The sequence below is a fragment of the Myotis brandtii genome, unplaced genomic scaffold (assembly GCF_000412655.1).
Source record: "Myotis brandtii unplaced genomic scaffold, ASM41265v1 scaffold99, whole genome shotgun sequence".
Lineage (NCBI taxonomy): Eukaryota > Metazoa > Chordata > Mammalia > Chiroptera > Vespertilionidae > Myotis > Myotis brandtii.
The window spans coordinates 3,916,705-3,942,588 of NW_005372121.1; the positions used below are offsets into that span (position 1 = coordinate 3,916,705).

The 25,884-nt window shown below is 40.0% G+C and overlaps 1 protein-coding gene across 9 annotated transcripts in view; it reads right to left on the reverse strand.

Annotated features, from left to right (window-relative positions):
• TNIK (TRAF2 and NCK interacting kinase) overlaps positions 1 to 25,884 on the reverse strand; it is a 349,621-nt gene that overhangs the window by 237,520 nt on the left and 86,217 nt on the right. The window contains exon 3 of one of the 9 annotated variants that reach the window (XM_014533575.1): positions 20,847 to 22,371. The exons of the other annotated variants lie outside the window; for them this stretch is intronic. The gene's annotated coding sequence lies outside the window, so the exon portion shown is untranslated. The remainder of the gene's footprint in view (positions 1 to 20,846; positions 22,372 to 25,884) is intronic. 9 annotated transcript variants of the gene reach the window in all.

The following is a 25,884-nucleotide window of genomic DNA, read 5'->3' on the forward strand; positions in this document are numbered from 1 at the left end:
TATGGCCTTGATAATGTTTCCTTTTTGAGGAGACGGGGATCTTTCAGCTGAATCCCAGGCTAATAGCCACACTGCTTCCCTCCAGACTTCCTGATACTTACTCCCTCTGTCCAGTCTTAGCACCATCTAAGCAGAGTTCCTGGGATACCCTACAAGCTGCCTGGATCCTCTAATGCCAAGTGATTATGAGAATGTGGTCTGTTGCTGTAATTTTCAGACTGTATGCCTGGCTGCCAGACTAGGCCTTCTGGCAGCACCTGCAAGGTGTGTTGTTGGCACACACCTGCTCACGGGCGGATTTCCAGCCCCGCCCAGCCTGCCACATTTGGCAGTGTTAATCGGTCTTTGCCTAGCTATATCTAGAAATATTTTATATAGTTATGTACAGAAATCATGTAAAATTTACAGAGACTTATGTTGAAGGATGTGACAGAAAGAATTTGAAATAAAAAATAAAAATTCTAAATAAAGTATGGCAGATACACACAATGGGATTAAATTTTGCCTTCAAAACATTATAAAGAATACTGATGATATGAAAAAATATTTTATAAGTTATCAGATTTTACATGTAGTATTATCCTACCTAGGGGAAAACATTTTTTAAAGACCAGTGTAATAATGAATGATTAAGGTTTTTCATTAATAGTTTTCCACATATCTTTAAAGTTGGACAATAAGCTTTTATTAGTTTCATATATAGAGAAAAAAAACTTAATTCCTTGCTGCAAACATGTCCTAAAGCAGATATGACTGGGGCTCGACAAGGCTTGACTCAAGCTTCTCAGCCATTAGGATCTGAATTACTAGCCTATGGTTATCAGTAAACCTTATTCAATAAAACAAGATGAGCACAATTTAAATGGTAATTGACTTCCATTTTATTTCAGGCTAGTGAATGTATTCACCGATTGAAGCCCGATGGCACAGCACACAGCTCAGGTCTTGTGCCGTGCCAGACTACGAGCCTTGTTATTACACTTACCTTCAATTCATTCATTTCTCCTGAAAGGCTGTGGATCCCTGAGGATATTTCTGGAATGCCTACACAGAACCTACATGGGCCTGGAGTACTTCAGATGTATACTGAGAAAATTGTTTTTTAGAGTGTACAAAATTGGTTCCAAAGCAGTTAGCTTCTTCCAAAGTTACCATGGAAACTTTGAGATGACGTGATGAAAATAGTATCTTACCTCTGTGGTCTTCCTCCCCCAAACCTAGTCTCATCATGAGAAAAATATCAGACGATTGACAAGCATCCTAAAAATACATAATCAGTACTCCTGAAAAATGCCAGTGTCATCAAGAACTAGAAAAGTCTGAGAAACTGTCATAGCCAAGAGAAGCCTTAGGAGACATGACAACTAAATGTAATGTACCCTGGATGGGATCCGGGAACAGAAAAAAAGACATTAGGGGAAAACTAGTGAAGACCAAGTAAAGTAACAACTTCCTTTAATTGAAAAACAAAAAACGTGGAGGCTCACTGAGCAGCCACCATTTCCTTGTAGGTCAGCTTGACCAAAGGAAAAAGACTGAAGGCCCTGGCACCAATGATTAAATGATCCACTCCATCACTTTCACCCACAACTCATTGGCTGCATCCAATCACATGACCCTCACCCCACCCACAAGGGGACATGTGACCCCATCCTGTGTCCTGAGTGGAGGGAAGCAGAACTACTAGAGGAACAGTAATAATGACGGCCAAGGCACTTGCTTTTCATCCTTCTGAAATGGAAACTTGGCTCCCTTAAGCTTTATTCTGAAGATTCTTTGGAGTCAACCTGTAGGTTGATGGCACAGTGACTGAGCATGCTGCATGATTTCCATACAGAAATTATTCCTACTGCATCTAATTTTTTCTTGCTCCTCCAAATTCTCCTGTGATTCATAATTGGAGCTCCTGGTGCTTTCCTCCAATGATTCGTTTTGTTTCATCTCAAACCCAGTGAAACATCACAACCAAGTCAGCTAAGAGTTGTTTGGGGGCTTATTCGAAAGGCACAAATGAGTTTAAATGCCTCTCTCACGTATTTCAGTAAAATGAAAATGGCAACCCCTTTTTCTCATGAACCCGCACAAACCAGTTTATAAACCAAGGCTTCACCATATCTTGTCTGAGCAGAAATCAACATTTCAACTGAGTGTGTTTTCTCCTTCCTCTCCCATCACTCAACTCAATTCTTAGTCTTTGTCTCTTCCTGGAAATAGTACTATTTTATTTTTCATCTGCCCCACACCCTTCCCTCTAAGAAAATACAAACAAAAAAGCCTCTAACCAAATAATTTTCCTTTAATGCCTGAATCTTGGCTGTTGGCAGTTTGAGAAGTTAAGCATATGAATCTCAGTAGCCAGTTCTGGTAACCTCCTCCCAAAGGACATGACTTGACCTTGAGATTGTCTGTAAACTCCAAAAGTTATCCACCTCTTTCAATAAACAAGTATTCTTTATATTCATTACAGGCTATGAAACAGCCACAAGAAAGTCTTGCTTCTGTGTAGGAGTTTTCTGGTGATAGTGGTAGTGTGTGTGTGTGTGTGTGTGTGTGTGTGTGTGTGTGTGTGTGTGTGTGTGTGTTTTCATGGTCCCTCTGCCCAAATGCAGCAGTTTTTATGGCAGAAACACATATGGTCATTTAATGCTGAAAACTGTGTAAATCACACCCAGGAAAGAAATTACTGATGGCCTTGTCTCAGCAAAGTATTGGATGATCAGACCTCCCAATGTATTTGCACAGCTTAATTGCCCCCAAATCAAATCACACCAAGATTCCCACTGTTTAACCCACTAGCTGCATTTTTCTTAAATCATCTCTTTTCATACCAACATTAAGAAATTCTCATTTGTCTTAACTGACTCTTCCTGCTTGAAACTATCCCTACTTATTTATGACAAATTCGCTAAAATGGTTTAGGATTCTTAGCTTTGCAAAAATTATGGATTCTATTTTCTGGAGTGAGGGGATTTAACTCTTTGTATATTTACAAGATAGCTGCCTAAACGACCAAACCAAATTAGGAATTGCTGAGATTAATAACTCATCTGTACATATGTCATGTACTTTGGCCCAGGCTCCGACATTTTCAACACTTTTCCTAAATCGGTGTTCCCAATCCCTTTATTGGAGATAATGAATTCATTTCATGGCTAGGAGCAGCTAATGATTTCCATGGAATCAACTGATATGAATCAACCGCCATGGAGTTGGGAATTTGTCTTAATTGTATACTTGTTCTTGAACAAAACCACTCCTTCCATTTTTACTTACCCAAATGATTTTCATTCTTACCTCACTCATCAACGTGTCATTTGGAGAACAGGAGCTATTTCCTGTCTTTGTTTTGGATTCTGGCTGCAACCCAGGCACCATTTTCCAGGTAATTAATGAACCCTGCAATGTCTTGGCTTGTGACCACCAGCCTCTTCCTTTGTGATATTACACATCACTAGGAGAAGAACTGAACGCAAAAGTGGCAAAAGTGTGTGCTTGTAGTTAAATCTTAGGTTCATGAAGAAAGCTCCAGAAACAGAAGTACGTAAGAGTTACAGATTTCGAATGAACTGTAAAGAGCTGAAATGGAGCACACAGTCTGGCAGGGAAGGAACTGAACCTTTGCTCCCACCTGCCACCCCAAAGCTGATTTCCCTGCATCAGCAAGGAGAAAATACCAGGGGACTTGGTTTTGGGTGAAGGGTAAAAAAGAGGTCAAAAGGTGAAAGTGGACTCTTTTGTTTCCTAGAAGAAAGAAGATAAAAATTTTGAGGTTTTCTTCACCGTGATCTTTTATGCATTCAAAAAATATCCTTTTAGCTTGTCTAGTTCTCTAGCATTGATATAGGTGCTAAGGACAGAGTACTCATCAAACAGACTCTTTATGCTCAAGGAACAGTCTAATGGAAAGAGACTGGGATGGATGGAAGGATGGAAGGATGGATGGATGGATGGATGGATGGATGGATGGATGGATGGATGAAGAGTGATATGGAAAAAAAAATAAGCACAGTAAGGAGAACAATGAATGGGTTCTCTAATAAAATGACATCTGAGCAGAGATCAGGAGGAAGTGAAGGAGCAAGTAACAGGTGTGTCTGGAGGAGAGGATTCCAGGAAGATGAAACAACAGGTAGAAAGACAATGCAGTCAGTCTGTGCTTGGCATGACTAATCATTAATTACTCTACAAGCTTAACAATCCCTGCAGGATTGAGTCACTATAGAAAATATCTACGTGTTTAAGTCTCGAAACATTGATTTTACCCTTTTTTAAAGAAAAGTCCTTAAAAATATGTTATGTAGCCATCTGCCCTGTTAGAGATATGGTTCATAATTAAATCTTTTCTGATGACTCCCATTGTATCATCCTTTATTAGCACATATTAAGCACATAACCTATGGACCCCATTCTACTTATTCTTCTCATTATTCAAATCTAGTCTTTATGATTCCTGATGGCCTCATCTCAGTGAAGTATTGGATGATCAGACTTCCCAATGTATTTGCTCTGCTAGTTACTTAGAATACTATGATGAGCAAAGTAGGCAAGTCCTTGCCCTCATGGAGCTTACTGTCTGATTTGGGAGAAAGGCATTATTCAACAAATACATATCACTATAATCTAAGTTTAGTGCCCTGAATGTGTGGGGGCCATGAGAGTGCATAACAGGGACTGTAAGCTTCTGGAGGATGAGCAAAGGGTTTGTGAAGAATTAATATATAAAGGAGTTAATAAGAGAAGAGCATTCCAGGAAGCAGGAATAGCACGTGCAAAGGCCCTGAGATAAGCAGGAACAAACTAGGTTTGCTGTATTAAAAGAAAGTAATGTGTCTGGATCCCAGAGAGTGAGGGAGAACAGCAATAAAACTGAGTTTGGAGAAGGAGTCTGTAGTCACATCCTGCTGGGCGTTCTAGGCTAAGTTTGGTCATGTTCAAAATGGGAAACTATTTGAAAGGTTTCAGGCAGGAGAGAGACATAGTCAAATACAGTGGGGCCTTGACTTACGAGTGTCCCGACTAACGAGATTTTTGAGATACGAGCTGTCTCTCGGCCGATTTTTTGCTTTGAGTTGCGAGCTAAAATTCGGGTTAGGAGCCAGCTTCAGATACCCCACCGCTAGTTGGCGCAGCGAACGTCACAGTGAACGCCACAACATCAGCCCAGCATCACGTGTCTCACTCATTCACTTTTTGATTTGACATACGAGTAATTTGAGTTACGAGCTCCATCACGGAACGAATTAAACTCGTCAGTCAAGGCCCCACTGTAAGCACTTTCATATATCTCACTGGCTGCATATTGGGAATGCAGGGGCTGCGGGGACAAGGCCAGGGGACAATCCACTGCAGATACTCAGATGAGAGATGTTCCCTGCCCAGACGAGGGCAGTGGTAGGAGAGACAGACAACAGAGGAGGGAATCAAGAAATATTAAGGAAACAGTCAGCCAGGCTTGGTGACGGATTAAAATTCAGGAGACTAAGATGTCTTAGGTGGCTCCTACTTGGATTTTAGAGTCATAATGATGCCTTTCACTCATTTGTTGATTTTATGGGGGGAAAAAATGACAAGACATCCTAGCTCAGGCACCAAGCACACAGAGCACAGTCTTTCTCTTGTCTTGGCAGCCAGGCTGGTTCTAAGCGGTCTCTGGATCCCTGGGAGTCAAATTCTTAGTGCCCCACAGAGCTGGTCCTCCACTGAGATGGGCCTGTCCTCCCAAAAAAATTTAAAGAGAAGCCAGCAGGCTCTATTAGACTCGGATAAATGAGCACCTGCTCCACGAGATTGGTGCTTCAACTCCACTGGGGAGGCACTTAGCTGGTCACACCTACTAAGAAATCAGCAAATTGGATGAATCATTAGGATTTTCTTTTCAGGAGAGCAAAGCACCTAAATAAAGATCCTCACATTTAGCACAGAATACCAAGGAGTCATCTGAGCAGCAGCAGCAGCAGCAGCCTGGGAGAACTTGAAACATGGCATTTGGGTTTGAGAGGGGACGTTAGAAACTAGAGAACTGCTCTCCCAAACAGAAAGCTCTTCTAACAGCCTGTCCTGGGTGAAACAGTAATGAGAGGACAAACAGAACAGCCGTCCTCCTCTTCCCACCAAGGAGACTTGGGGAAGTGACTTCTTATAGAGGAGCAGGTGAAAAGAGGAATTTTAGTGTCAAGAGTGACTGTTCTTCCTCTTTGCTAGAAATAGCTAAGAGTCTAAATCACTCACAAGGCCCTAAGAAAGGAGGGGCTTATAAATGAGCTTGAAACCAGATGGTGCTGCATAGATTCTTCTAGGCTCTTCTAAGAATCCTAATGGCCTTTATTCACCTTCAGATCATGGTCACAAAAGTTTAGGATATTATCTGCAGTTTATTTGTTTTTTACATAAATCTAACATAAACACAATTTCTTTCCTTGACCATAGGTTAAAAAAAGAAAGGGGAAAAAAGCCTTCCGAAAACTTAAATGCCTTGTCTGTATTTCCAAACCAGGCTGTGGGGGGGAGGGACGGACATACTGCCCTATGCTAAGTAAAGGCAGGAAGTCACAGAATTATTTCTATATTTTTAAATATATTTTATTGATTTCAGAGAGGAAGGGAAAGGGAGAGAGAGATAGAAACATCAATGGTGAGAGAGAATCATTGATCGGCTGCCTCCTGCACACCCCAACTGGGTATCGAGCCCATAACCCGGGCATGTGCCCTTGACCAGTAATCGAACCTTGAACTTTAGGTTCATAGGTCGATGCTCAACCACTGAGCCAAGCTGGCCGGGCAAGCCCCTAGACCTCTTGATGGGGATGGGCATTTACAGACTCCTTTATTCGGCATGGTGGGCACAGCACTTAGGGTCCCAAATGCTTTTCACAGCTGACAAAAATGTCCTTTAATTTTAAAATCAAAAGAAAACAATTCACTCTTAGGTCAAAAAAATGTTTTAATATATGTATTTGTCTTTATATCAAAGCAGTGGTGTCATCTAATTTTAAATGTTTTTTATGGAGTACGGGGCCACTAATACAAAAGTATTAGTGGGCCCACGAGAGTCATACTGTGCCTTGAGTAGTTAGTCTCTCACCCCTGTCATGCAGGTAAGCCTCAGAACACAGGTGACAATGATAGTTCTTAAAGGATGGCAGTCCACCTATCACCGTGCTTTGGTAGAAAAGAGCAAACATTTTTAATTTGAAAAGTATGTACTATATTCTAAAGTGACATTGAAAATAATGGGTCTCCCAGTTACAGTAGCAATAAAGCTTCCTTTTTGAAAATTAAGTAAATAAAATAATTCTATGAAAAATATTAAACAAAAATACTTAGATGTGTGAGAAAAATTAGGCAATAAATGAATAAATAAATAAATAAAAATCATGAGATTGGTACGCAAATGACTGAACCTTGGGAAATACTAGGTTCAGCAAGGCCATCCCAAAAGGTTCCATATAGATTTTCAGGTACTTTCATCTCTCAAGAAAAACAGTAAAATATTACCAGATTTTGCACAACTAATCTAATAGGAAGGTAAAAAAAAACTTGGATACTAGTCTGATGGCTGAATTCCATTTTAAATCATATATCATAATGTTTTTCAGAATTAGGGGGTCACACTGTTAAGAGAGCAAGAAACCTTTGTTGGTTGGGACAAAGCACAGGGAATGATCCTATATAACTCTCACATGGTACAGGGGAATGCAGATCATTGATAAAGACCACCCACAAGAATAAGACATTCATTTAAAAATGAGATCACCAAGTCCAGTCCTACAGCTGGGATAATTTCACAAGGGTTAGATGGCCCCGGGGCATAAAATAATCACTGCAGGGATTGGAGGAAGCCAGCTCCTGGTTCCCAAGAGGCAGCATCGCACAATTAGATTGTTCACCCTTGTTCAACACACAAATTTGACACATTTCCCCCAAAATGTCTGTCTGGGGTCCTGTCAAAACATGATAATGGAACGTCAGAAAAATATTTGGGCCCAGTATGTCTAACATTCCAATAATCCATTCCATTGCAGCCATGTTTTGGACATAAAGAAGGGATTTTCCCACTGACACTTGAAATCAACCCATTCTCTCATGCTTTAGTTCCCCAGAGCACAGGTTTGTTGTTGAATCAGAAGCAGCTGGTGGCATCCAGGACCTTCTAAATGTATCTTCTAGTGCTTCTTTTTCCCCCTTTGTATTTCTTAGAGTTGTTAACGCAAAAAGAAGAGACTTATCTACTCAGAAAGTAAGGTGGCTTTATGTTGTCTTTAACGGCCAATGACATTTTTCCCAGGGAGCTGAAGAAGTGTTGCCCAAAGAAAAATACTCTGTATTTCTCATGAACATTTAGGAGAACTACAAGTAACACAAAGAATACAACATTACAGCAAACATTTTTGAGGAGGGTTAATAAGATTCTCATTCACCTTCGCCAATATCAGCTATACCATCATCCTTTACCTAGTATTTGCATAAAATATTGCAGCTCGTGATAAGCAGAATCAGGATTTGAAGTCAGGTATTCTGAGACCCAAACTCATGCTCTTAAACCCAGTATTGAAAAGCACCTGGAACAAAGATGATGGTCAACACATTTTTTAAATCAGAATCTAGATGAATAACTGGACTGTTTGATCCAGGATTCTGAGGCATTTTCTGGAGCTACTTTACAGCTAATCTTAACTTGCAGAATGAAAAACATCTTTAGAACATCTGAAGAGATTAGAGGACTGCATCTTGATCAGGCCATATTCAAACATTCTTGTAGGTTAATTATACTCCCTGTTGAAATTCAATTAGGATGAGAAAAAATTAACTATTACAATTTTAAAAGCAAGATGAAGTGAAAGATTTCCATCCACAAAGTTTAAAGTTCTGTTGCAAAAAAAAAGGAATATCCAAAGAAACTCAGTCCTCTAACTAGATTCCAGATATGAGTGTACTACATATATAAAAACTAGCTAACATTTTTTGAGCTCTCATTTTATTCTTGAAACTCTTCTAAATGCATTTTATATATTATCCCATTTAAGCCTTATGAGGTAGATACTTATTATTCCTTTTATTTTTATTTTTCAGTAGAAGAATCAAGGTACAGAGAGGTTAGGCAATTAACCTTAGGTCAAACAGCTAATAAGTGCCAGGGCCAAGATTCCAGAACCAAGGGAACTAATGCCAAGTCCTATGCTCTTAACCGCTTCTGCTTCCAATAATAATAACTACCATCTACTGGACAGTTTTATAATGTACATATATCCTTTATGCACATTATCTCATTTACTATTCCCAACAACCATAAAAAGAGTAAATATATGTACATGTGTGTATATGAATGCATGCAGATACAGAAGTAGGCATGTTATATGTGTTAATAATTCTAATCTTCTATCTGATTGCTACAAAACATTTGACAAATCTCTCAACCCTTGAAAAAAGGCCAACTTAGATACTCTGATTAATCATATGAAATACCAGTACTCATACAAAAACTGCATTCTGTATCAGCCTTCTCATATTTCCATTTGGCATTTTGATTGAATCTTCATTTTGAGAAGAAATTTTATTTATTCTCATGTTCTTTTCTTCATTTTAATATAAAATATGACAGCATCAGAGAAGGTTCTACAATATCTTGAAGGACAAAGCTTTAGGATTATCACTAAATTTATAAAAGTTCAGAAGAAAATTTCCTGTGCATAATAGCAATCAAATGTGTTAAATCTGTATGTACTTTCCTGGCTACTGCCAGGGCAAAGATCTGACTTCCCCTTTTCCCTTATCCAACTGTGTGGTTTATCTCTGTGGGGTATGAAGCCAACCAGCACTAGGCATCAAGGCCTGGCCTTCGCCCTCTCACGTCCCAGAGGTACAGTTCAACACAGAGGTTAATTAGCCCATTCAGGCACCCAGCCCATCCTAAATATGAATGCATGCCTCCTCTTCAACTAGGAAAGGCATTTTGCCAATGAGATGCCTTAATTTCATGCTTCCCAAATTCAAATGTATATATAAATCACATGGGAATCTTGTTAAAAAGCAGATTCCGATTCAGTAGGTCTGGGAGGGCCTGAGATTCTGCATTTCTATCAGCCTCCCAGGTGGTGAGGACCATGCTACTGGGCAGCAGACTGCACCTGGAACAGCAAGGGTCTAGCTAACAGACAAATATTTTTTAAATCCATGTGTTTAAATTTTTTGAAAGGTTCATCTGAGTTCAAATCCAGATTGATCTATAAAATTTACCATTGTCATCCTGTGGCATTTAAAACTCTAGTCAGTCCTTAGAAATACCTACTTACTTGTTAAGCCTTTGAAGACTCTGCCAGGTTATTTCACTCCATGTTATTCCAAACATAAAGTTAAAAGCATCCCTCTGCCACTTACCCATGTGTTCTTCTGTGTCTGTTTATCTGAAGAATAAGTAACGAATGATTTCAAATTCTCCAAAATGGTATATCCTTGACATAAATGTGTTTAATATTCACTCAGTAAGCTTCTCTAACTCACAATGCTTTGGATGAAAGAATTGGTACCACGATGTAAATAAAGAACTGTTTTACTGTATAGTTTAATGAACCAAGTACATGCAATACAAACTCTTTGAAGGAAAGAATTCATATTGAAGATTACCTTTTGATTAGCATATCAACGGGAATAAATAAACAGTCGTTTTAAGATACCTGAAGGTACTTAATTAAGGACAGAGGTTTTTCAACAAACTTCTTAAACCTCTATTTATACTCTTACAGCACTTGATAAATTCTTTCTTCTAACACACTTTCAAAGGTCAAGTTCACCCCAGGTCTCCTCTGAAAATTAATACGGTTTTAATGCACTTAGAAATGGAGAAGTGGTATCAAAGTTACTTGACTGACCCAAGCCAAAGAACTTTCTAGAAGAGCAACATATTTTGGCTGGGTTACTTATGGGAAATTTTAAAGAACATTTATTTCAACATACTGTATGGCAGAATTTCTAGGTCACTTGTGAGCAGCAGGATTACTCTTTTCCTTTTTTAAATGGCCAGAGAGGAGAACCAAAGCATGTAAACACTGCTGAAGACAAAATAACCTGCTAATACCACTTTAAAAGAGATCCTGAGAACTAGCGACGGTAGTTCTGAGTTAAATCTAGAAATTTTAAAATAGAACACTTGAGTTGAGCAGTCAGCCTCACCGTGTTTTCATTCTTCCAATGAATTACATCTGCTTAAGTCTTTGGTGTCAAACAGTTGTAGGTGGGTTCAACTCCAGGTTGCACCACTTACTGTCAGAGTGACCTAGGGCAAGTCATATTTTCTAACGTTCAGACTCTTCATCTGCAGAGCAGGGAGAATAAGTGGTAAGTAACTACTTCATGACATTGTGAGGAACAGCCTTACATGTAATTGACATAAGTACTAGATGTACACCCTATACATATATGTTTAGGGTGTACATCTTCTACGGTTAGCAGGACAAAGTCTGTCCTTGAGCTTCAAGGAGACACATGAACCACAAGAAAAGTCAAGAACTGCCACTCAAAGCACACACTAGATCTATGAACCTCCTGACCACAAGAGAGGACCCAGGACAGACAATATAAAGATAGTGCTCTTTAACAAGCTACCAAGAGTCTGGATGCATCTTAACCTCTAAGATAGTAACGTTCTTTTTCAATGTGACCTCCATGGCACAAGGCCACAGGGGCCCCGTTTTGCCTCTAAGTCAGTTCTTAGACTTTGGGCATTTCATTGGGATGCCCAGTCCTTCATCTGAGCAAAGCTGATATTTGTTATTTTTCAATACTTTTATTAAGAAGAATTTTTTTGTAAATAATCCTCCACCCTCAAAAAAGTGTATGTTAGCATAAAGTGCCATTATTCTAACATGAACAGCTTTGCAGGCCACATTTATTAGGGTGACAATGCATCACCAGGACAAGAATTATCCTCAACTGCTCCCTCTTCTTAGAGAGGAATCTAATTCCAATAAAGCATAGAACTCAGCACCAATGCTAAATGAATATGTATACCCTCAGATACCTACTCTTAAAATAAAAACACTAATATTTAGCATTAGGTACTTAATTGCTTCTACTCTAACCCAAAACACTGACTGTGAAAACAGGACTTTTTTTCCTTTATATTTATTTTGAAATTAGATGACAGCCACGGAGAATTCAGTTGACCTCACATGCCCACAGACTCACAGCATCTGGGCCGGTCAGCTCCCTGAACTGGGTTCATGGAGGCAATCTGGAAAGAAAACCTCTCAGCTCTCACCAGGACCCTGGACACCTGAGAGCTCTGAGCAGAGCTTCCTGAGCACAACACGAAAGGCCTAGGACAGGGGTGGGCAACCCCTGGCACGCGTGCCAAACATGGCACGCCAGTAACTTTTGCTGGCACGTGAAACCCTCTCTTATAATCTTCCATTTACAATTTTTTTCTTAATATCGACTTTTTTATTTTTCAGATAAATTCAGTGTAGGTGCATCTTAGATAAATAAATAATTTTACATAACGTGTATACATTAAAAAATAAATGTATTTTTCATCATCATATACTGCGTTTTTGTCGCTCGAATGAATTTTATTATTTCTTCAAGGTTCTTCACATACGTACGCCTTAAGAGATATCAAGTAGGTGTAACATGTTCTCAAATATTAGGGTTGGCACACAGAAGACATTTTGAGTCAAGAGATTTTGCTGGTTTTGGCACGCACTCACAAAAAGGTTGCCCACCCCTGGCCTAGGAGTTCTAAGTGTCACGCCCTCCAGAGAAGCAGGATCCCAAGTAAGACACTGAACCCTCTGGATGTTCACGTGCTCAGTCAGCAAATCGGTATCATAATCCCAACCAATCCCCAGATCCCACTGTTAGAATGGAAACCTAAGGTCCACAGACTTGGGGAAGCCAAGGTGCTCCCTGGGGACTGATGTGTGGAGGGATAAGGAGTCGCACCAGCACTGGTAAGGCAGGCAACAGAGCGCTGGGGGTGATGGGAGTGGTGAGGGGGCTGTGATGGGAAACACTACGGGTACCTCCCTGACTTTTCGTGATTCTCAAATATACGAATTTGAATGAGACCAAACATCGTGATGCATAGTAGTTAGGCCAAATTTCAAAGAACACATCGACCAGGTATTACTCATCAACTTAACCAGGTATTCATGAATCTCTTACGTTGTTCATCTGAACAACAATATTCAAATAAAGAGCTTTTTGTTTTGGAGGTTGCTATGTTGTTTGGGTTTTTGTTGGCAGGCTTTTTTTTTTTTTTTTGTATTCTGTATGTTCCCACATCCCCTATCAGCATAAGGTGTGCTTGTTTGGCCACACCTAAATGTATTAACATATTTACTCAGATGATAAACTGTAGGCATCGGTCTTGTTCAAGCAAGTCTTGTCCTGAGCAACAGATAAGCTGGAGGCCCAAGAAAGAGGGCAGTGTGGTTCCTCATTAATCATCGCTTCATGCCACTCCATCTCCCCCTCCTGCAGCAGACCATTAAAGCCGGGATTACTGGAGGGCTGGGCCCTGGGCACCTCCTTCTTCAAGCACCCACAGAGGGGGCCACTCATCTTGGGAGGAGGGAGGTTTTGGTGATTAGCTTCGGTGATAGGTTTCTTCAGGGAATGAAAGGTTTTGAAAGATCTGAAGTCTCACTCAAAGTGCACAAGTAGGTACAGAACCACAGAACAAAATGTACTAAACATTTAGGTAGTAGAACATTCCTCTTCTGCTGAAATCACAGGGTTAGCTGAGAAATCAGAATCTATTTAATTTGAAATTCCTTTTAGAAGAATATACGGTCCACTCTGCCTCCATCCAAAGAAGGGGACACACTGTCCTGTGTTTTCACTGCTCTGACACATACAGAGAAAGACAGATAAATGCAGGTAAAACATGTCAGTGAAGCTGCTCATAATAGCCTTCAGAGCAGCGATGTTCAACATTTGTCATCTCATGGCACACATAAGCTAATTACTAAAATTCTGCAGAACACCAAAAAATATATTTTTTGCCAATCTAAAAAAAATAGGTATAATATTGACTCATTCACTCTGGATGGCTTTTGTTATGTTGGCTGTTGTCATTTTTTTATTTGACAATCTAAAGAAAATAGGTCAGTGACCCTAAATAGTCAGGTACTGCATGTTTTAAAAGTCCTTTTGGTACACGGGTTGAAATCGCTGCTTTAGTGGTACTAGCATGTTCTTGGGTTATGGGTGCTAGATATCTAAAATCTATAGAAAAAAAGTGAACGATGTGGCCCTTAATGGAAACAGAAATGGAGAGTCTTTACACAGGTATTCCAACTTGCATGCAAGATAAATTACCCAGTAAATGGTTTATGTTATGATACTATAGCCAGGTCATTCTCAACTTCATTATCCAGAAATGCTTCTCTTTCATCCTCTGTTTCCTTGTCCCTCCATACCCTCCTCCCCAAACATACAAACCGAGCACCTTTTATAGGGGGGGATATAAGGGCAAAGAGTAAGCAATTTGCCACCATGCCACACCAGGTTACAAGTAACTGGCCTTCCCGCTGCTCAGAATAAAGTATGTCTTAAGCACCTGGCAAATATTTGCATGGTCTCCAGAGCAGTAAGATTCATCCATTTGCTCACAAAAGTACACACTGCAGCTGAGAAAATAAGTCAATTCAAGTCCACAAACATCTATCAAGCTCCAGTCTGATGGCGGAGTCTTGGGGGGAGGGGAAATCATGCACCCCACTAGAAGAGCTGATTTTTGAAGCTGTCTAGAAACATGCTGCTCCCTCCCCTCTCCCCCCAAAAGCAAATCATGAGAAAAGATGCAACCAGCTCCCCAATTGACCACTATAGCAGCAGTTCATATTGCAAAATGTAACTAGCCCAAGGCATGCCAGATCCTTTTTGTAGATGAAAATGAATGTCCTTATCTTTCTGGGAAAAGAGCAATTTTGTGTGTTGTATAAAAAATATAGTACCTCCACATAATAGGAAATCAGTGATTAATTGCCTAGCCACCAATCATCCGTCAGTATTTTATATTTAAAGATTAGGAGAACTATATATTAAAACAAGTTATGGCATCACTGCTTTATATGATAAATTCAGCCTCATGAGGGATCTACTTAAAATGAACTCTAAACATGCAATGCAAGGGCAGGGCAAAACAATTCCTACCAACTATTTAAGGAGATTTCCCTCCCACTCCTCCCCGCTCCTCAGATTTCCTCTGGGAAACTTCTGAGTGGAGCTAAGAGAACTTAGGCTGCTTGACCATGAGTCAGGCTCAGTCACCTACTTGGTGACCTCGGGAAAGTCATTTATAAACTCTGAGACCTCAAGTTCTTCTTATTTATTTATTTATATGCTCACCCAAGGGGTGAGAATATTTTTTTCCATTGATTTAGAGAGAGAGAGAGAGAGAGATATCCATCAATATGAGAGAGACGCATTGATTGGTTGCCTCCTGCCTGCATCCAGACCTGTACCCAGATCAGGATGGAACCTGCAATCCAGGTAACATGCCCTTGAGCAGGATTCAAACCCAAGACCCTCCAGTGAGCAGGCTGATGCTTTAACCACTGAACATGCCAGCCGTGGCAAGTTCTTCACCATTAAAACAGAGATAATCATACATCTTCTAATTTTGGTGTTCTTGTGAAGGTCAAATAACATAATGAATATGAGGGTTTTATGAAAATTGTTAGAATCACCAATATCAATGTTTAACTGCACAGTCCTGAAGACATGGTAGAAGCAGAGAAACCTAAAAAAAGCCCACATCTGTCCCTAAAAGTGTGCAACAGGGTCTCTATAAGTTCAAATGAGCTGTGACCCTGGTGTTTAGCTGCTGGGACAGTTATAGAATCATGTCCCTGAAACCAGTTTTAGAAAGAAGGTTAAACACTTTTCTTTATCCTATTTTTTTTTGCTCTGTTGGATGTTAGGTTTTTATTTAAATTATCAGTATTTAGCTACTGTTGCCTATTAAATATTACATTTAGTATCAGTCTCCTTGATTAATATGCTTAAACAGTTAAGACTAAGCAAAAAGTTACATACTGTATATTCCATTAAGAGTATTCCAAACTCAGCAAAACACAGGAGTGGTGGACTCTTTTATTATTTTAAGTTGATTTTTAACCATTTACTCTGTATTGGCATTAGTGAGACAGCAAGGTAATGTCCTGAGCTGCAAGGAGCACAGAGTTTAGAGTGAAAACAGCCCAACAAACATTACAACCCAGTGAGGCCAGGGCAACAAGAAGAGCTCAGCAGGAGTCCCAGGGCAGGAGGAGGGGCTGCTGCTGAGCCCAGTGCGAAGGGTCTGGGGTGGGCGCCCCAATAAACAGAAACTGTGCGCTGTGTGCATGAATGCTGAGCAGTGCCGTGCCACTGAGCCAAGGCCAGCGGGGTGGGACAAAGACAAGGAGACAAGGTGGGGGATGGGGGTGGGCGTGGGGGCAGGCAGCGGTCTCTTCATGAGGAACCTGGGACTGGGGATACCCTGGGGATCCATGCCGGCAGGGGAGTGTCAGGGCAGTGGTATAGCTGCATGAGGGAGACCCCAACTCTTCTCCATCTAAGAACATTCTGCTATTGTAGGGAATATTGGCACTTCCTATGGGAAAAACAATTCCTGCTGAAAAAGAAAATAGTTAATACATTTAAAGGCAAGGAGAACCTCATTTATAAAACTGTAATAAAAATACCCACAGTCCAAAACATTTTAATAGAGAAACCATTAACAACACTTTTAGAACTCATGAAAAATGCTTGTACATTTTTTATTGACTCCTCTACCTCTACCTGAGAAGAATTTTATTTAGGTATAAACGGGGCAGAAAAATCCAGAGCTTCAGCTACTTTCAGCTTCTTAGAACAAGATGCAGCCGGGCAGGTGCTGGCGGTCAGTCACCTGGAGGATAAAGTGGGCTGCGGTGAGTCATGCTGAGGAATGCCAGCCCATGGACAGACAGACAGATGGGCAGGACCATCCCAGACTTGCTGGGAGCCAGTGTTGCAAGAGATGATCCAGAAAACCATAACCTCCACAATTAAGCTTACTGGGATTTTTTTTTTTTTTAAAGAAAGACCAGGGACTGGTGGGAGGAGGGGGAGGAAGGAATGAGGAATTATTGTTTAATGGTTACAGAGTTTCAGTTTGGGAAAATAAATACGTACATTCTGGCGGTGGATGATGGTGATGCCTGCACAACAAGGTGAATGCACTTAATGCCTCTGAACAGTATTTTATGGAATGTAATTTTCCCACGAGAGAGAGAGAGAGAGAGAGAGAGAGAGAGAACGGGGACTAAAAAGCAGTAAGATTTCTAGTACAGTCAGCTAGGAGCCTCAAACTGTTTCCTGAATTGGATGCACAGACCAAAACTGAACTTCTCAATAAATACTTTAGAGAAAAGCATCAACTAGAACATGCTAGTGGCCTGCCGAGGCCCGTCCATCCCAACAGACTATATTATAAAACCACGGGCATGTTTTCTAAAATAGAGCACCTTCCCCCTGAAAGAGACTGAGTTCTTCACATAAGGTAGTTCACAACTTTCCTGCAGTCTACAAAGATGATATTGTTGTTGTTATCATGATGGTGATGACAGCTATTTTGTATTTATTAAGAGTTCTCAGTGAGCCAGCTGCTATCCTTTCATTCCTCTGTTGTAGATGGGAACAAAAGGGACACAGAAGTTCTGTGCAGTCCCTTGGAAAGTAAGCAAGAGGGAGTGCCCAAGGCCACACACTCTGCAGAAGAGGTTGTACTCAGCCCTGGAGATGCTTCTAGACCTTCACCACCAAGCAAGCCCCCTACTTAGTGGAGTATGCATTTCCTTGCCAAACAGCAGATATTTATTTTGGCACATGCAAAATATCCAGTGGATTTCATAAAATTACATTTAAGGTTAAGCCATGGAGATAAGAAATTTCTCAGGGCCCCGATTCATGGATCATGCTTTTTAAACAGTCTCAACTGTTCCCCATCACAAAAATAGTTAAACCTGTGGATAGCTCTGAAGTCTGTGCCGATAATCTTCACAGATTTCATTTTACAGGTTACCAATAGCCCCTAAATAATGGCAATCTCATAGTAGCTATCGATTGCTCAGTTACTTGAGAATGACTTATAATCCCCAGGTCATCAAGGGTGTTATGAGCGCTAAAAACTACAAGTCACCGGGGTGTTGTGCATCACGTTATTTGGCAATTCACTGACTTGAAATGGAATGAAAGTATTTTGAACGGAAGCAATCTAAACACTTCAAATGAAAGGTGGGCACCCATGTGCCAAGCCAATAATAGATGCTAATTATAAAGGCTTAATATAATTAAATGAGTAAATGAGGTAAACAAAACCCCAGGATAAAGAGAAGAGGGGTAGAAATTGCTCCCTGAAGGCAAAGACACCAAAAGAGTTATTACACAACTTGAGAGGCAATACCTCAGCCTAGTGGCTCTCAAGTCTGGCTATACATTCGAAGCCCCTGGGAAGTTCTGGAATCAAGTTTACCAGCCTTCCACCAGACCAACTGAAACCAAAGTTCTGGAGAAGGGTCCAGATATGTACAGCTTTTCAAAATTACCTACATGTCTTCTCCACCCAGAGGGCAGAGAACCACCAGTAGCAGCAAGAAGTCGTACACAGTACCCTGGGGCAAGTGTTGGTAGCGACTCTGGAGGTCTCACCACCAAGCAGAGAAAGCGCCCCCTTCATATGGCACATGGCACAAAGCTCATGAAGGTGCTCCCTTGGGGCTCCCATGTCAACCACCGAATTCAGGACGCCCAATAGATCGTAGCATGAGGTGGCATGGTCTTGGGCCAAATTAGATGTAAAGGACACAGAGAGCTCTGAGCATGAAAAGCTCAGCATGCCTACACATTTGACTCTAGTTTTTAAATTTCTTTTAATGTTGTTATACCACTGATCTAATTAGGAACAAAATGAGTATATAACGAAAGAGTAAAGGATCTCCTACTTGTTGAGGAGCAAGAGTAAAACTGTTACATATCATTCTGGTCAACTGCAATTAAAGTATACTCTGAGACTAAATATAATCTATGCTAATAAAAGGGTAATATGCTAATTAGATGGGATAGACCAGAAGTCTTCCAGACATTCTTCCAGACAAAGCTATGGCTGCGAGGGCCAAGGCAAGCCACTGCGGGGGGGAGGGCCCATCGCAGAGCCCCGGCCGGGTGGGCAGGGCCTCCCTGTGGGTGGCAATCAATGGCAGAGGCCAGGCTAGGTGGGCAGGGCCTCCATCACAGAGCCTTGGCAGGGTGGGCAGGGCCTCCCTGTGGGCAGGGATCAATGGCAGAGCCCAGGTTGGGTGGTCCCGGACTGAGAGAGGATGCAGGCTGGGCTTAGGGAACACCCCCATCCAGTGCACGAATTTCGTGCACCAAGTCTCTAGTAACTAAATAATCTTAAAGTCTCAGCTATAGTCAAATGAAACTATAACTAAGAACAATGCTTTACATGTGCTATCCCACTTCAGAGACATTTTCTAAAATGTCCGTTTGATGTTGAAAATCACAGTTTCTGCACTTCTTGGCAGTTACAAAAAAAAAAGTTTTTTTTTTTAAATTGAATGAAACAAATACCCTCTACCCTATCATTAATTTCTTTTAATAGATTAAATGTGTTACTATAAACAGTACAAAACATTATTTTTAAAGGCAATCAACATATGAGACCTGGCCCAAGAGCCTGGTTCACACGTGAACAGGAAAGGCAGCCCTGCAGCCACCCTGATTTTCCATGTTCTGTGAAATAGTTCCCAGAGGCAGTGATCAGTGTTATTTGGGTAGGAAGAGGAGAGGGAAGAGTCTACAGTTAAGTACATTGGGAAAATACTGGGTAAAACAAAGTAATACAAATGCTGTGTCCAAATGGAAGGGATGGTTAGTAATGCTATAAAACTTCTTTAAGTCACTATTGTTTTTTTCACAGAGCTGGCCTTGGGGTTCCACTGAACACACTTTGGGAAAAGTGACTAACTAGCTAACAAATGGCAGTGGGGCCAAGGTCAGGCAAAAGCAAAGCCAGTGGCATCTCCACTCAGTCCAACGACTCGCGTTTGCCTGAAGATAAAAAAGCAGGAAACAGAAGGGGTGTAAGGAGGAATCTGTAGCTACGCAGGAGGAGTCAGGCTATGCAGAGGGGAATATCATTCACTGGCTAACACACAGCATGAGCATAAGGATAAAGACGAGAAAGAACAGCACAGGAATAGACTCCATTAAACCCTGCTGTACAGGACTCTGCCACCCACCCTGTAATGAATGATAATAGCAATAATCAAACCTTAAGAGTATAAAGCAATTTGAATTTAACAAAACACTTCCATAGTGTTTAATCCATTTCAACCTCAGTAAAACCTGGTAGGGTATATCAAAAAAAGGTATTTTTATTCTCATTCTACAGATAAGAAAAACTGAAGCTCTAACTGGCTATATGGCAAGCTCAGGGCTACAGCAAGTTAAATGTAGAACCAAAACCATAAAGACAGGTCTTAGCCTCCTAAATAAGGCCACACTCCTTCCAGATCTCACAATACAGGCTTTCTATTTGGAACTTGTACTACATTAAAATGAAATAGTGTTGATTCTCCCCTCCCCAAATTTGTAAAATGTATAATTATTTAAAAATCACTCACCCCGCTAAGATCTAATGTGCTACAACCAATTCTTATTTCCTCAAATAATCTTTCTCTTTACAAATTCTTGAGAAATTGGCTTTTTTAACACTAAAGACCAACTATATAATATCTAAATGGCAAGTATATCATCAAATGCCATATTAGCAGTATTGAGCATTGGATTTAATATAAATAAAACAATTCTGAGCTTACGTAAATACCAAGAACTCAAAGGTGGAAGGTGAAGCACAAAGGTAAGTGTGTTCAGACTTCATCTTCTCTGAATGCTTCTTTCAGATCCTATAAGCTTCTACAAAAACAGGACCCTGGAAAGAACAGGTAAAGCAGGTTGCCACTGGCATATGTGTTGGGACGGAGAAAAGGTGACTGAGTGTCTACTATGTGTCAGGCCCTGGCTGAGAGTGTCCACATACTAGTTCAGTACACTTCAGTTTTCATAACCCTCCACTGTACTCTTACCAAGAGGAAAAGGTCCAGACTCAGAGTAAATTGGCTCTCTTCACACAACTAGAATAAAGCAGAACCAGATGGGCAATCCAGCTCAGCCCTGCTCCACACTCCTTTTTATTACACTCCTCTCCGCTTATGCAAATGCTAAATTACAATCCAAGATGCACAAATGCCAAGGCCTCGAAGCTTTTTCCAAACCCCCCTCCCACAATCCATTCAGGTCCCCACTCTGTCTGGGCAGCATTAATTGCTCCATATTCTACACCCCCACCGCCTCTGTTTGCACATCAATTTTAAGAGTTTTGCTATTTTGTCTTATTCTTAGAGAAGCAGTTCTCAACTGGGGGCAATTTTGCCCCACAGGAGCCATTTGGCAATGTCTGGACTTTGAGGTGTTAACTGGCATCTCATAGGTGGAGGCCAGGGGTGCTGCTAAACATTCTACAATGCACAGCACAGCCGCCACCACAAAGGGCTATCTGACCCAAATGTCAAGTGTGCTGAGGTTGAGAAACTGCCTTGCAGTGATAATATGGTTTAATAAATGCTTTCCTTTCCTCCCCTAAAAAATCTCAAGGAATAACTAAGACAATACGTATGGAAACATTTAGCACACAGTAGGCACGCAGAGTACTCATTAGATAATCTGACTGCACACTTCTGCAAAGTAGGAACCACCTCAGTTGGCTCTGCATTCTTCCCACACAAAGCATAGAGTCTTTTTCATTGGCTCTAAACAAATATGAAATAATGTATTCTCTATATTGGAAATACTTGATTAAAAAACAAATGCCACTATTATCTAAGAAACACAACACTCTCCCATATTCATTCCTTAACAAATAAGTGAATGGTATAATTCATGATTCATTAGAACAGACTATGAAAAGCTACATTGCATTCCAAGTATGTCATAGAATCGCCTCCATTTCAGGACTATTAATAAGCTTACAATTAAAAAGCTTTGTCCTATATTAACAGAAAGTTAACTAAGAGATCACAATATTCAGATTTAATGAAATCTAATACAGCAGTTTCAGATTCTTCTCTGTATACCAGGTCAGCTTTGACCATAACTATTCTCAGATCTTGAGTTCAATTATTCAGGAACAACCTTAAACTGTAATCACAGCACGTCAAATAAAACCACCAGAAGTCAAATCTCTGAATGAGTACGTCAAAACTGGTGGACATCACATCTCAGGTCAAGATCTTTATGTTTTTATACTTTTCTCAGCTTATGCAGGTTGGAATCAGCTTGGATATCCTAAAGTAAATGATTACAAAAAGCATTAAAATGAGTATTCATTCAAGCAGTCCTACAATGAAATAATCTACAATCATTTTTACAGAGTTTCTGGAGTTGTGGCCCCAGGGCCCTGAACATCAGAATGAACCCATACAATATTTAATCAGTGTGCAGATTCCTGGACCGTATCCGACCTACTGAATCAAAATTTCAGAGGTTGGGCCTGGAAATCCACATTTTAAATAAGTTCCCAAATATTCATTTTGTACACTCAAGTTTGAGAATCTCTGCCAGGAGACTGAATCCCAGAAAATGGATTTGCCTCATTTTGTAAACTTCCAGCATGGATCTTGATTACACGGACTATTTGACAATCCCTTTAATATAAACCCAATACCCACCTCTCACTATAAGAAAACAAGTAGAGCATTTTGTTGATTACTTTTGTGCAAATATGCATTTTCTGAAATAAGCAGACTGATGTTTTATGGGAAATACTGAAAAAAACTGGGAATTATTATCAAGGAAAATAAAGATCAATTCTGGGACCCACAGTGGGTAACATCTATTATATTCCAGAGCCAGGGGTCCTCAAACTACGGCCCGCGGGCCACATGCAAATACAAATATTGTATTTGTTCCTGTTTTGTTTTTTTACTTCAAAATAAGATATGTGCAGTGTGCATAGGAATTTGTTCATAGTTTTTTTTTAAACTATAGTCCGGCCCTCCAACAGTCTGAGGGACAGTGAACTGGCCCCCTGTTTAAAAAGTTTGAGGACCCCTGTTCCAGACTGTGGATACAGTGATGGCTAGACAGTCTAGGGCCCTACCCTTATTTTTATTTTATTTATGTATTGAAATTATTTATATATGTATATACATAAACAAAGAAGTAAGGTAATTTCAGAGAGTGGCAATAAAACAGGTTTTGTGATAAAGTCTGTGAGGGAGGAAGGCAGAGGGGGTGGTTGGCTGTATTAGATTTAAGGATGAAAAGTGGTTTCCTTGAGGAGGTAACTTTCAAGCTGAGACCTGAAGGAGAAGTACCCAGTCATAAGAGGGTCGGAGGGAAAGTGTTCTAGGCAGAGGGAACTGTAACTACAAAGACTCTAAGGGGAGAACAAGGTTTTCTTCAAATTATTATAGGAATTAAACAAAAAGTTAGATAATACATATAAAATGTTTTATCAAGTAGAAAACTATGTAAAGGCATAAAGCATTATTTTTAGTAATATATTAGAATAGTGTCAGGACAGAAGCCAGGATAATGAAGGGCCTCAGGTCTGTGGCATATGAAGAATTAATTAAGCAATTGAGGTTACCTTGTCTAGGAAGCAAGAGACACAAGTATGTGTTTGGAGAAAGTAGGGAGAAGTCTTCAAATACCTGAAGGTGTCTGTTCTTGTGGAAGAGGATTTAATTTATTTTTTTAGATGGCTCTGAGGGTATGGTAAACATTTTTGGAAGCCAAAATCTTGATCCAATATGATAATGAGCATTCAAAAAGAGTTGCAGGAAATGGGACCAACTGTGAGATAGTGAGCTCCACATGACTGGAGGTGATCAAGGATGGGTTGAATAGACAGCTGACATCATAATGATTGGAATAGGTGATCTAAGAGGACCTTTGCAATCCTTTGAAAAGACACACATGCACACACACACACACACACACACACACTCACAGTGCTCTCTCTCACAAACACTATAACCACCAAGATGGCCTCTTTACTTCATCCTTTACAACCTTAAGGAAATTTCAAGAGAAACCTGAGCTATACTGAGGTATATCAACTTCCTGATTCATATAGACACCTAGGACTAAAGGGCAAATTAAGACATGGGATAGACTAACATTCATTTTTAAAATCTGTAGCTACGATTTAATGGTGTTTTACCAACAAACACTTAACAATTATTAAAATAATTACTGTTTTAACAAAAACATGTCGGGATTTCATTCCTATAGTTCCCAAATAGGTAGCATCCCAATAAACAGCCAAAATATTGAACAAATAGATGGGTGTCCTTTCATTGGCTGGTTTTTTTAATGGGAGCCATGAGCCCAGGAAGATGATTTCCTCATTAAAACTCCTGAGGAAGAATCACTATTCTTTGTAGTTTTGTTTTCTATCCTATAAATAAAGTAAAAAACAGATACTGAATTGCCACTTGACCACCTGGGACCAAAATGCTGAAGATAAACAAATCTAGCCTTCCATGAACAGACAGACCAAGCTAGACTTGGAAGTAAGACTAGTAGCAACTTTGAAAAGCTAATCATTACTAAATGACCTTTACATAAAATACTTATATTTCCACATCCTGATGTATGTGACTTATGTACACATATACCTCAGGAAATATTCTCTTAATATCTACATATACTTTTTGTTTCTTAAAAACTACTTGTAAATTAAGTTAAATTATTACCTTCTTAGAATAGCTTAAAATGAATCTTTCCATAAAATAAAGACTATGTCCATATAATTGTTCATAAAATTATGTGAAATTCAGGAACACCAAAAGCCAATTTACAAAAAAATCAAAATCAAAGATTTAATACCTAATATAAAGAAAGTATTTATCATAGAGGTATTTTTGTATAGGAATCTCTTCCTACGGCTATACAATTGCTATTTATGCCAGCAGTATTTTAGAAATATGCCTAGTCCATAAAGGTTAAATATAACCAGTAATGTAAACAATCACTTCCTAAGTTATTTTTCTTTAGGTTCACATACATGAGTTCAAATTCTGCTACTTTATTTTTAATCCTTTAGAACTCAAGGTAACAGCAGAACTGGATTAGTGGCTCAGGAAACTCAGTTCATGAGCGAGTGCCACCTAGTATCATCTGGGTTTTCTAAAAACTGAATCCTTAACTGGGTAGGGAGTTATTTCTAACTACATTCTCACTTGACTAATGCACAGAAAAGCTGTGATGCCACAAAACAATACCTAGGGTTAGAGTCAGAGACCAAGTCTCCTGTCTCAAAGTCCAATGTGTTCACCATGACCATTCTTTGCAGTCTCCCCTCAGCTTGAGAGGTGCCCAAGTTTTGTATCAACCACTAAGAGAATGGCACCCTTTCGAATAATAATGTTAACAATACAGTTGGTAAAAACCTTTCTTCTCTAAAAAGATCTGAGACCTCTTGCCATTTGTTTCCTCTTTGTTTTCAGGTACAGATATTAGGGATAATTCTGGACTTCCCAAACTTTCTCACCCCAAATTGAACCTCTTTATTATCTTCTCTTGCAAGAGTGTACAGTCTACCCCTTGGATTTGTGGACAAAGCTGTGGATCATCCCACAAATGTGTATTCTATAGGTGGGAAGCGCAATACAATGGAATGCTCTAAGAAATGGCACCATGAAACCAACAGCATGCTACAGAGTTGCTCCTCCATACTGATAGCAAATCAGAAGTAATTTTCTGCCTAAATCAGAGCTTAATTTCTTAGTTCACTTTAATTCACAAGTTCAATCCAATTTCCTAAAATGCAATAATACAATCTTCCAACCT